The sequence below is a fragment of the Thermobia domestica genome, chromosome 6 (assembly GCF_964235325.1).
Source record: "Thermobia domestica chromosome 6, izTheDome1.hap1.1, whole genome shotgun sequence".
NCBI classification, from domain to species: domain Eukaryota; kingdom Metazoa; phylum Arthropoda; class Insecta; order Zygentoma; family Lepismatidae; genus Thermobia; species Thermobia domestica.
The window spans coordinates 3,062,528-3,076,406 of record NC_137459.1 but is presented as its reverse complement, the minus strand read 5'-3'; the positions used below and the strand labels follow the sequence as shown (position 1 = coordinate 3,076,406).

The window sequence follows — 13,879 nt, the reverse complement described above, 5'->3', positions numbered from 1 at the left end:
TTTTATTTGTAGAATACCACATAATTTCAACAATATGTAACATGTCCCATATCAATCTCTGTTTAATTGTTTTACGAACTTAACTCTGGATCTTCAAGATTAAGATAGATCTCTCATCCATCTTCTTCTGCCTGACAAGCGACAATTGCGCCTCAGTCCTTCCAAAAATGATTTTACGTCTACGTAACCTCCTGTATTAAAGAAGTAAATTTGAAAATTAATATGAATGTTTTGCTAGCTTGTTTGTCTCACATACTGTTTACCCTTCGTTGTAGCCTTTCGATTCGCTCAATTCCACACTGATACATTGAAACAGCAAGAAAGAAATAGCTGATACATGAAGTGTTAAATTGAAAGCTTTTATTTTAATATATCCACCACCCATATCTTTTTTTTTTAAAGCAAAGTGAATGTACTAAACTCTGGAATAACTAACGTGTTGGTTGTTCACTAAAGTTTTTGTCAACTTTATCATATCTTGGTGACCATTATTTGTTATGTAATTCGTTTCCCACATACGAAGCTCCCGTTTTTTGTCTACTGTACCACTTGACCCGTTCAAAGTACCTTTACTTCATTACTACTGCAAGTGAAAACAGCTCACGTAATATCATTTCAGCACGATTCAATTGTTTGCGAGTGGGAAAGGGGTTTACGGTCCCAAGTAGCGGCCAGGAAGTGAATACCAGATGGAATGTCTTCAACCAATCGTCTTCTTTCTACCTTGAAACAGCCTTACATGAAGACAGTCGCTGCGGAAAACGCCGAGTGAATTTTGTCTTTTGCTGGGTAAAACAAAAGTTGCCTACTTAGTGATAAGGAAAGTACGTTTCACGCAAAAAGAAATAATAACATTGTAGTGTTTTGTTTATCATACGTTAGTTGTTCGTTCGTATTTTTAATCTAGTGAGTAATTAGCATTGTTTATATAGGTGAAGTGATCAAGTGCTATTTACTTTTCCAGAGTTCGACACCGACAGACCAAATGACCCAAAGATAAAACATCCTTCATCGGTACAGGAAGCGGTGAGTAATACAATAAGAATAGGCCACTTGTAAAGCCTATTTTTGTCTATATATCTTTATATGAAAATCATTTGGATGACTAAACTTGCATATTCCAAAACAAACTTGCTAACTTGATAATCTGTTTAGACAAATGGTCCTGTATAGTACACTATTTATATTTCTAGACCACATTTGATTGGTGATTATTTTTTATGACAATTATTTTATTTGATAGATGACATTTTGGTCTAATATAACAAATGACAGAAAGGGTCAAACCAAAACAAAATTTGACTTCCGAATGCAGAGTTTTTAAACCAACTTCAAAAGGAAGTCTTTATGACTAACATTGGATTAATGTTGAAACTTCCACGGAATTGTTCAAAATAATTGTACTGAGCTGAACATTTCAAACGTGGCTATTCTAGAATTAATACTTTATTCTGTGTCAGTTCAAAAGCTATCATTTCTGCGCTAAGTAATTGTCAATTTGGGAGGCCCATTTTCTTCAGCTTCTGTTGCGTAACCAGTAGAAGTAGTTTAGGTGTTTCTTCCAATTTTGTTAATGAATATGGGATTGTTGTTGCCTTGTTTTTACTATTATGATTAATCTACACTGAAAGGAAAACATATTATTGAAACTGAAAGTGTTCTCGGAAAACACACTAAAGAAAAAAAGCCTCCATGAAATTTTGGGGGCAGTGAGGGCTCAGTGGTAGAGGGTTAACCTCTAGTGCACGGTGTCTTTGGTTCGATCTCAGCTCGCTTGTGGTGGATGAACACCGTCTGCGTGTGTTTTCTCGGGCTTCTCTCGTTTCCCCCACTTTCTTCATTCCACCATTTCATCCATTTCTCATTATCACTGTCTCCTTTTAGCCTAGTCGGCATAAACGTAGAACGTAAAACTGAAAGATTTCATCTCATTTCATGAAGTTCTCTGCATTTAATTATTTCCTCATAACTTCTAAGTATAATCTGTGACCAATCTACATGTGAATTATTAGCAATCAGTAGTTAATAATAGTAAAGAAAATGGAAGAAAATTAGGAGTATGTTTAGTACAAGAGGTCCAGAAGCACGTAAAAAACACAAAATTTACAGGAGAAATGAATGATGCAAGAACTTAGACGTAACATGACGTAACCAAATCTAACCTAACCTAATATTAATAGAAATAAGCGAAACTCATTTTTTGGGAAATTATGCGGGACCCCTTCACTAATATAACCTAAACTAAACTAAACTAATCTAATCTAACCTACCCTACCCTAAACTAACCGAATGTGAAAAGAAATTACCAAAATTGTGACTTTTTTTTTATATAGAGAAAAGGGCTGGACCGCTTCTGCTAAACATAGACCGAAAATTAGTCAGGATCTGTAGTTCAAGGTACAGTACCACCTCCACATGTGGCTCCACATTTTTTTTTTTTTTTTTTAATGTGCACAATCCTCAGACAGAATGGCTCACCTGCAGTTCTGTACTCGAAACTTCCCAACTTTTATTCAAAAACGCTAATTACTAGCCTACACCTAAGTGGTAAATAAAGCTTGAAACGTATGCTGATCACTATCAAGAACTCGAACCTTCATTCCACCGATTTCGATGTTTCCAATCTAGTATAAGGTTACTTGAAAGTCATTTAGATCATTTTGAAGGCCAGGACTCTTAATTTTAGATTTCTTCAACGAGCTTCTATCCTAAAATAAAATTGACTTTTCGATTTCCCAGACACTGAATCTCTAAAATTGAGAAAATTTTGTAGGTTAAACTGCCGCAGATGGCGGCCCCGGATAAGGCCCACATAGGCCTCTTTTCAACATTATATTACTACTCGTTTGTTCTTTCTTCTAATGATGATCATTCACTTTGAGTATCTGTAAGTTCCTCGCCCATCTTGCACATATAAGACCTCCAACGTTACTCACTTCACAAAACATAGCTGAGCAAGATAAGTAAGAAGAACGAGCTGAGTTAGAAGGCCCACAGGGCTCGTTGCTTTCAATCTTTATCACAATTGCACATACAGTTTTCGGGGTCGCTCTCAAACTATGGACTTGACACTAATATCGGTCATTTTTATCATATACAGTGTGTTTCAAAAAAGCGACAACAACGTTTGGGAGCTGATTCTTGACATGAAGATAAGACAAAAAGTATAGACCAACCTGGGTGCACAATTGCTTTCTTTCGGAGTTATAGATTGCCGAAAACATTAAAAAAATAAACATTAAAGGTCCATAGCTCCAAAACTATGGGACCTACCGTAGTCGGGCCAAGACTTCACTTAGGAACTAGTATGTTCCCTACCCAAATATCCAAGTTCCAGAATCTTTGGTACTTCCGCAAGAATTTTTATAGAGATAGTTGGTATTTCAAATTATATGCACGTAGCGAAACCCTCTCTATAAAAATTGTTGCGTGAGTACCTTACGATTCGGAAACATGAATTTTTGCATAGTTCATATATTAGTTCCTAAATGAAGTCTTGACCCGACTACGGTAGGTCCCATAGTTTTGAAGTTATGGACCTTTAAAGTTCATTTTTTCATGTTTTTGGCAGCCTATAACTCCGAAAGGAAACATTTGTGCACCCAGGTTTGTCCATGCTTTTTGTCTTATCTTCGTGTCAGAAATCACCTCCCAAACGTTGTTGGTGTTGTTTTGAAACACCCTGTATATGATCAAAAATGACCGGTATTAGTGTCAAATCCATAGTTTGAGAGCGACCCCGAAAACTATGGATCTAACACTAATATCGGTCATTTTCGATCATTTCTATGTACTCCTCCCCTTCCCCAAGTTGCGGGGCTGAATTTGAATTTAAGCGGCATCGGAAGTGCCACTGTTAAGGTTAATAATAATTAAATTTAACAAATTAATAATATCATTAATTTAAAAAATCGAAACGAGAGAGGACCTAAATTTGATCCCTGAGGGAGGAAAATTGAATTTTTCAGTATGCAACTGATTGTTTTCGGTCATGCAAGTACAAGATACTCAATTGCTTGCTTTGAAATTTTCACAGACGCTAGTTTCAGTAGCAAAATATAATGATCAACAACATCAAAAACTTTGTAAAAATCCATATAAAGGACATCAACTTCATCACTTTTATCTAATTGTGCTGCAATAAAATTTGTTATAACTGATAAATTTATCGAAGTATAGACCTATTATGTAAAAATATTAGTAATTCAATTTTATTTGTTTTCGTGGTGTTCAAAGTTCGCACTAACTTACTGGAATATCTAATAAAAACAACAAATCAAAAAAAAAGTTATTATGAGGAAGTTATATCCTCTGTGTTGATTCATATTGATTTCCAGCATAAAGATTTTTTTTTCGAATTGGGTTTGTATGTCGCAGCTGAAAAAGCGGAAAAGAATAATTCAGAAATTAGGACTATTTTTTTGCTTGTGTGGGAGTGTCCATGAACTATACTTCAAAATAACAATAGACGGTCCATAATTACACACTTAACATCATTTCACTCAATGTTCTTCAAGATTACTTTTACCTTGTGAACAAGAGAAATGGGAGAGTTGATTGCGATGAGTCTTTCATTAGCGATGTTGCGGAACTGTTTCTTTCACACCATTTCCCACGGATCTTTTAAATCGTCCTTCGTGATGAGAAAAAGCAGTATATTCTTTCTCACATACAACACATTGTCTCTGGGAACAGTTTTCAATTTCTGAAGCAGCACTTTTGGTTGTTGTAGGACACTATCAACTTTCACAGGTTCATATTTAGTAGTTCCTAAAATTTAAATGTTATTAATGAAGGAGATAATCCGTAAACAACAGTTTGACACCACTTTTGTTTGACATTGGAAAACTGTTGGTTCCAAGTATTAGTTACAGGTTCTGAAGTTAAAAGAAGAATAAAGTGGAAATGTGATTAGGAACAGAATTTTCTTCCCAATAACAGCAAATTGTTGTTTGTACAGTCAGCGACTAAAGATCTTTCCGTTTGATGAAATTAGTTTCGTAAATAACTTCAGAATGGAAGGACTATTTGAGTACAGTTTTCAGTAAATTAAAAAGAATAGAATTTTCTATACGTTCCAGCCATTATCACTGTTTCTCTCAAAGTAAATTTTACCAAACGGAAAGAACTTTTGTCGCTGACTGTACCACAGCTTGTTTCCTGTTAGTTTCTCCCACAAATCCAATCGGGAACACTGTGTTGGTTTTTCCCTGAGTTCTCCCATCTCCTCCCACATACTCATTCCTCCAATTCTTTCATAATTATTCCTATAATTATCTCTCTCATTTTTTTTCGGAATCCAACATTTCCTATTATGAGTAGACCTAAAGTAATCTACATTTTTCGTGGTAATTAATCTGAGATAACCCACAGGGTGTAACATTGGAGGTAAATCTAACAAGGGAACATTCCGATTTAGTGAATTCAATTGCTGAATATGATTGCTAACACTGGATTCAGCACCAACAGAAACAGAGAAAACAAGGGTGTTTATTGGCAGATTGTATACAGGGTGGGAGAGAAATGAGGGCAAATTACGAAGATAGAACGTAGAAAATGTCTGGAAATGCTATGTTAATTTTAAAATGAGGAGAGGGATTGAGGTCAAATGTTGGATATGAGGAATGCATGTAGAGGTCCACTGAATAGGTGTAACGTAAATCATGGAGGTGTCTGAAGAGCCGCCATGTTGGAATTAACGCAAAAAGAATATACGGGAAAGGGAGCATGTGACATATGGCCCACTTTCCAGCCAACAAACGTCCCGATCCTCTCAATATTAGTTCACATGTTTAAAAAAATGCAAATATGACCAAAGACAACCTGAAAGAGTTCATGATGGACGTTTTCTGGCCTTCAATAGAGCAGATAAACTGCTGCTTCTCGTTAATTCATGGAGAACCAATAAAGATGAAGAAACCGGACAATGTTGAACTTACCGGACTCCTTATTCATGATGGTTGCACGTCGCTCATACATCCGCTGGATGTGTTTTTCTTTCGTCTGTATAAGAATTTCGTAAAATTATAACATACACCTTTCTTCCGTCATCTGACTTGAAAATATGGCAGCGGGGCAACTTCATTAACTTGCAATCACACACCCACTTCTAGTTTACAGCACCAAGGTTCTAAGCTATGATTAGATATGCTTTCTACAAAACTGAATATTGGCAAACAGTACCTGGTGCATTCATGACGCCGATCGACTACTGCTTCAATTTCAATACCAGCGACAGTTGTGACGAGGCCCTTGTCCATCCTTATCGTTTTCCAAATATGCCCACTGTTGTCTCCATTATTGTATCAACCGCACAGACATTCTTAAGGTCCATAACAGTTGGAATTAAACATAGGTCTCAAACTGTGTTGGTCACTGTTGGTTTCAATAGACGGTGTGCGTCAAGAGGCATATGTCACATGACCCCTTTCCCGTATATTCTTCTTGCGCTAGTTCCAACATGGTGGCTTTTCAGATGTCCCCCATGATTCACATTACGCCTATTCGGTGGAATTCTGCATGCATTCCTCATATTCAACATTTGACCCCAATACCTCTCCTCATTTCAAAATTAGCATGGCATTTCCAGAAAATTTCCACGTTCTATCTTCGCACTTTGCCCTTACCTATCTCCCACCATGTATGCAGTCTGCCACTAAACACACTTTTTTTTCTGTTTCTATTAGTGCTGAATCCAGTGTTAGCAATCATTTTCAGCAATTGAATTCACTAAATCGGAATGCTCTCTTGTAAGTAAATTAGTGTTTTAAAATAAATAAACGATTAGTAGCAGTTTTAGAACGGAAAGTAACTGACAATTATACCTTGCTTGCCATGTGTCAGTATTTAATAAATGAACTGCATAAGTTAACACTTATTCCTTGAGCTTTCTAGCTCTGCAAATTCCAGCTTCCTATTATAGTACAATTGTAAAGGATGTATAACAACTTGAGATGCAAAATACATGACAAATTAACTTTCATGTCGTCTAGATCTCGGTCTCGTGTTGTCTCGATAGTCTCAAAACTCTTGACTGTAGAGGAGGCCACGTACTCCTTTGTAGCTAAATTTTCTTGATCATTTCTTCTGTACGTATATTCACTGGTTCAATCCCCATTCAGTGTTATTTTTTCAAGTTTATCCCATTTTATGAAGCCTTACATAAAACCCAAGTAATGATTGATAGGATAGGATATTTTGGATTTCTGGGCTTTCGGCATCTAAGGCCATTTAGCCCTTCACGATTTGAGGGATGACGTCCCTCGGCGAGCACACAATCCGGGGAAAGGGAAGGAAGAAAGGATTGGGGAAGGAAGGAAGCGGCCTGGGACCTATAAGTTAGGTACCACCCCGGCATTTGCCTGGTGTGAATGAGGAAAACCCAGGAAAACCTCATTCAGGGTGGCTGGCCTGAAAAAGCTGTTACACTTTTTCGACCGAGTGACCCCACCGGGAATCGAACCAAGTAATGATTGAGATCCCACTTCAAGTAAGAGATCTTATTTTATACTAACGTAGTCTCTGTAGTGAAAAGTGCATCAAACTGTAGTCAATCAGCAATAATATTATAGTTCTTGCTTGTTGAATCAATGCTATCCAATACTACATGTCAGATAACACAGGAGATAGTACCAAAACAATATTCAATCGAATTGTAAATGCAAATTCTACGAATTTTAGTTTATTATCCATTCTCCTTTGAATGCTCTGTTTACTAATAGAAAATCATCCCCAATACCTTAAGTAGCATTACTACTACAATATGTTTTAGTTCAAAATGATAAAATGCTTCATTGTCGTTTTAGTTTTCCTAGTTTAATTGATACTTTAAAACGCTGGCATTCTTCAATTTTACGGTCAGCGTAACTCTTCGTTCTTTGCAGCTACAGCACTCAACTTTGCTGTGCATGGTCCCGGCTTCGATTCCTAAACGGGTTAGATTCAAACTCCGATATCTCATGTAATACGGATCCCACTTTAAATATGTAACAGGTCACGATATTGGTGACGCGTGATCCGAAAGATCCATCGACAGTCAGAACCTGATTTGATCTGACGCAGAAATCTATATCCTGAAATCCCATGATTTGGTCTGATCCGGACAGACCCTGCATGAACTGTAGACGATGGAACATCGATTCTCTCTGTGTAGGGATGCACGCGAGACGCGATAAGTCTCGTCTCGTCTCGCATTTGCGAGACGAGACACGAGACGAGACTGAAAATTTTATGCGAGACGCGAGACGAGACTAAACCATGCGAGACGAGACGCAAGACGAGACTCAGTTAAGTCTCGCACGAGAAGTCTCGCGAGACTTCTCGCAGTCTCGCAACATTTATGAATTACAGGTAATTATATATTTAATGATTTTACATTTATTGAATATTCTAAGTTGAGCGTTAATGCCTCCAGGAACAAAAAAGTGATTGGGGCAATAGACATTTTATGAGATTTATTATTATTCAAGGTTGATTTTCAGAATTAAAGCCTTCTTTAGTTTCTAAACATCATTAAAAAAAGAAAAGCTTTGTAAATTGGAAATCTATATATATAAAAGAGAACGCACAAAATCCTTTGTCCGCTCATCACGCTAATACGGCTGAACCGATTTCTTTCATTTTTGGGGGGTTGTTAGGATTTGGACCCTAGATGGTTTTTATCATATCACTTTAATTTTCAATTACCAGTGTCTTGAGATAATTGACCAATCAGGTGTCAATACGTAAAAAAAATCCTTTGTCCGCTCATCACGCTAATACGGCTGAACCGATTTCTTTCATTTTTGGGGGGTTGTTAGGATGTGGACCCTAGATGGTTTTTATCATATCACTTTAATTTTCAATTACCAGTGTCTTGAGATAATTGACCATTCAGGTGTCCATACGTACAAATCCTTTGTTATTAGTTCATCATAGGTATAAAAATAAACGTATTTATATGCAACCCGCATGACCCTGTGACTCGGCGGGTTAACATAACTGACAGGCGCTATAAATCACTTGAAAGCGAAAAAGTAAAAATTATCTAAGTAACAAAGTTTATTGCGTTCCGGGATGACCGCAGCGAAGCGGGGCGGGTTGGGGTGACCGCAGCGAAGCGGGGCGGGTTAACATAAATGACAGGCGCTATAATGTTAACATTTACTGCAATCTTCTATGGTTTTTATCATATCACTTGAAAGCGAAAAAGTAAAAATTATCTAAGTAACAAAGTTTATTGCGTTCCGGGGTGACCGCAGCGAAGCGGGGTGAACGCTGCTAGTTTATTATAACAACATGTATTTAGGACTTTATTTTGCGACACAAACACATACACGCGGGCGCGCACGAATACATGAACTTCTGTTTTTGGTCTGAAAAGCGAATAAGACTCCCTATTGCTGCAAAATGTGATATTTCTGTTGTTTCTGTCTTTTTTCACATTACTACTAGCAATTTATGTTGGGGGATGGCGGGGAAGTCCCCTCTCGTCAAAGTTTATCCCGGGTCCGGTCGCAGAAATAACATGATATTTTTACATGGATTAAGTATTTTCTTTCTATATATTTATCAAAAACACCCCCCTCTAGTTCGGAAGTTTAATTCAAACACTGGTTTGGTAGGATGGCCCTATAGGTTTGATGCGAGATGGTAGGAATGGCCCTATATCTGTCAGTAATTTTATTTTCTAGATCTGGCAACACTATATAATTTGAAAGCGAAAGTTGATAAAATGCGATAATGCAACATTGCTTTGCTACAAGCGCGAACGAACCAAAAGAATTGGGTCGTATTGTGTTGTGAGGAGTTCTTTTGTTGTCTACAAGCGCTTTTGGTGGTATAAAAACATCTTTATAATGGAAAATCACCCTTCAATGAAACGACCAAAACGTGTAAGTGTTGATAGTGGCGACGATATTTTAGAAGAGCCAAATATTGCTGGAGACCTCTAAGCTAGAAAACAATGTTGGATCCAGCAACAATTTATGTTGGTTTTGCTGTAAATTATGCTATTAACCCTTTGGGAATCCCATGGTACAATCTGTACCATACGGGGTGTTTCATGGTACATTGCGTTATAACTCTCCTATTTGAGCTTTTTCGTCGTTTTTTTTTTTTTCCAAGTCCAGAGGCATTGTAGAAGACCTTACGTATGGTTTCACACCTTCCTGCGTCGAGACATAGGAGGTGATGACGTCATAATTCTAAAATATATATTTTCTTTTAATATTGCGGGGCCGGTCTATGTTCATTATTTTTTGGCGGGCTTATTTTTACACGTAGAAGATTGAAATTTTGCACAAACATTCAGTCCACCGAGTAGTATTTACCAGATTTTTTTCAGATTTCTGCGTTAAAACAGGGGGGATCCAGAGGGTCAAAATTTGAAAAAGGGATATTTTTACCCAAAAATCCCGTTTATCCTCATTTTCCCGCCTTAGATACATGATGGAGACAAGTGAATGGCCGCCTGAAAGGCAGTTCTATACTGAAGAGAATGATGTGCGACACATGACCCTAGGGTAATTAGGGAAATGTCAGGGAATTTTTATGAAAATATACTTCTGTATAGGGGAATTTTGGACATTTTGGGTATTATTTTTTGCGGGCTTATTTTTGCACCTAGAAGATTGAAATTGGGCACAAACATTCAGTCCACCGAGGAGTATTTACGAGAGTTTTTCGTATTTCTGTGTTAAAACATGGGTGTACAAAGGGGCTAAACGTTGAAAAAGGGAATTTTTTACCAAAAAATCACTTTCACGGGATTTTCTCGCCTTAGATACATGATGGAGACAACTGAATGATACCGCCTGAAAGGCAGTTCTATTCTGAAGAGAATGATGTGCAAACCATGATCCTAGGGTAATTAGGGATGTCTCAGGGAATGTTTAAAAATTTCCCTCTGTATACGGGAATATGGGACATTGTCGGTATATATTTTTTTTGGCGGGCTTACTTTTGCACCTGGAAAATTGGAATTGTGCATAAACATTCAGCCCACCTAGTAGTATTTATCAGATTTTTTCGGATCTCTGCGTTAAAACATGGGGGTCCAGAGGGGCTAAAATTTGAAAAAAAAGGATATTTAGACCCAAAAAATCCCTTTTTTCGGGATTTTCCCGCCTTAGATACATGATGGAAACATGTGAGTCATACCACCTGAAAGGCAGTTCTATACTGAAGAGAATGATGGGCGAAACATGACCCTAGGGTAATTAGGGAACGTCTCAGGATATTTTTTACCTGAGATCATGGTGTTTTACGGTAATTTGGGGCATGGTGGGAATTCCTGATAAAATTTCTTCAAGATAGAAACTTGAAATTTGGCACACACATTTAGTATACCAAGTACTATTTATCAGATTTTTGTTAGATGGGTACGTTCACACAGGGCCACTCCAGACGGGCCCAAAGTGCGAGAGAAAAAATCCCTCCGTAATTTTCCCTTTTACATCATTTTTCCCACTCCTGGTATATGGTATGAGCATGCAAGTGGTACCATTTGAAAGCCAGAATCAAATTCCAGCATAACTTTTCTTTTAATTTCGAGCGGAGGAGACACAAGTTCGGATACCATGTTGAACTTTAGGTTCCGTCTCCTTAGGATGTTATGAACATTCATCCCATGGAAAGCAATGGCAAACCACCAAGGATTCAGCTTGCCAAGGCACTTTTAGGTCAAATACCTGCCTTCGGACAGAATATCACATCATCATTCATTAACAGCCATAGAATAACACATTGCAAAATTTTGACCAGAATATATGCGAGACTGCGAGATCATGCGAGAAAGTCTCGCGCGAGACGCGAGACGAGACTCAAAATTTTATGCGAGACGCGAGACGATACTTCATATTTGCGAGACGAGACGAGACGCGAGACGAGACCAACATTTGAGGCTGCGAGACGAGACGAGACTTTTCCATTTCTCGTCTCGTCTCGTCTCGCGTGCATCCCTATCTCTGTGTCTTCTCACTAAATCTATAATTATCTTTATTGCTTGTTGTTTACGTCTGTATCAAAGCATTACACTGAAAGATAATTACATGGTTTAACAGAGTATAAATCCATGAGAATCAGAGAAAAGATAAAATGTTTTTTTCTTCTCGAGGAAACTTGTAGAACTTGTCGTTTAAAATATATAAGATGCCGCTGAGCTCAGTGTTTTCTTAAATATTTTTGTACATTCTATGTAAAAAAAAAAGTGCTGCGTTATTTTTCAGTATAGAAAAATGAATAAACATAAAATATGACTTGAAACATTCAAGATATCTTGCTTTGTGGTGGACAAACACCGTGTGCGTGGGTTTTCTCGGGGTTCTCCCGTTTCCTCCCACTTTCTTCATTCCACCATTTCATTCATTTCTCATAATCACCGTCTCCTTTAGCCTAACTGGCATAACCGTGGGACGTAAAACTCAAAGCTTTCAGCTTTTTTCAAGATATCTTGATTAAGAAATGTCACATCGGGGATCAAACAATCTGTACAGTATATTCTGATTTTCACCTGCTTGATGATACGAATTATTTTAAATTGTCGTATGCTTTCGTGTTTGCAGTGGAGTCAAATTTTACTACTTTCAGATTGTACTGTAATATTTTCTTTAGTTCATCTGAAGTTTAACGTTCTCTTTGATCACCCAAGCCATATGAGACGGGCACGCAGAGGGAATCGAGAAACGTGAGAACGGAAGTCAAGCCAGGTTCCTCGCTCCGAAGATGTATATGCTTATCCGGCGCCCAAGAATAAGGATAAAGTGGATGGGAAGCTGATAGTAATATTGTACTTCACGTGGAGAACAATTTGTCATTTAATTGAAATGTAAAGAACATTATTATTATTATTATTATTATTATTATTATTATTATTATTATTATTATTATTATTAATTTTCCTGTGGAACTTTGAAGGTCTCATTTTTAAAATTAAAATCAGATTTTGAAAAGTAAATCACTAGCTTATAGGCTAATACTTTTCGAAATACATAAAAGTAATCTACTCTGCAATGCATCGTTTAAATTTGGGTTAGCTTATTTAAAAGATCTGCAAAAGTTTTCTTTATTTCTTGTATCAAAGGAAGTTACTTTAAATTTTGGACTAAATATACACTAATATGTAGCTTTAATTTTAGGGACAGAAGAAACACGTTAACATCTTAGCAATATCAAAAGAAACATATTAATAAAAGAAAGAGCTGTATAATACGTTAAAATATTCAGTTTTTACGAAAGTGGAACTTGTAGCTTCTTGCTAAAATGTGAACCGCGATGGTTTAGTCGGTGGGCTGGGTTGTGTTAGCAGTTGCTCAACCGCCGTGTTTTCTTACTATAGTTAAATGAGTTCTTTTATCCACAGCGGATACGGAGCGGATCTCCGACCGCCGTGGTTTGAAGATCCAACCGCTGGTAGTTGCGATTCTCGACGGTTGGGCGGTCTCTTCATTGTATCATATGGAACTTTTGTCCAAGGCGGTTCGAACTGCATTGAAAGAAATCATTTGAAAGTCAGTCGTAAAGGTGTAAAAGCCTTTTCAGTCCAATCGTCCGGTAAGGTTTTTCCTGGATTTTCCTCATCTACACCAGGGAAATGCTGGAATTGTACCTAATATGAAAGGTCCCAGCCTCGTCCTTCATTCCTTTTCCTTCCTCACATCCCGGATAGTGTGATCGCCGAAGGACATAATCTTGGTTAGAATGGGCAAAGATGTCGAAATCCCAGAAATAAAATTCCTAAGTCATACAATCTCCCCACTACTTCTTTGCGCTCGTTTTTCATTCACTCGTGAGCTATGTATACTGAATGGCTTCTTCTTTCATGTTTAAACGATCGGTGTCTACTTTCTTGCAGTTTTTCTATATTGGTCTCACCTTTACCTCTCCTCGGATAAGTTCATTC

At 37.5% G+C, this 13,879-nt stretch overlaps 1 protein-coding gene across 13 annotated transcripts in view; it reads left to right on the top strand.

The window, feature by feature from the left end:
- The window catches only part of PMCA (plasma membrane calcium-transporting ATPase 3), a 765,800-nt gene that overhangs the window by 602,422 nt on the left and 149,499 nt on the right, over positions 1-13,879 (top strand). For 10 of the 13 annotated variants that reach the window (XR_014131792.1, XR_014131781.1, XR_014131782.1 and 7 more), the window contains one exon: positions 965-1,026. The gene's annotated coding sequence lies outside the window, so the exon portion shown is untranslated. Of the gene's footprint in view, positions 1-601; positions 825-964; positions 1,027-13,879 lie in introns of those variants that run through there. The other 3 variants (XR_014131788.1, XR_014131789.1, XR_014131786.1) reach the window with 3 other exon arrangements.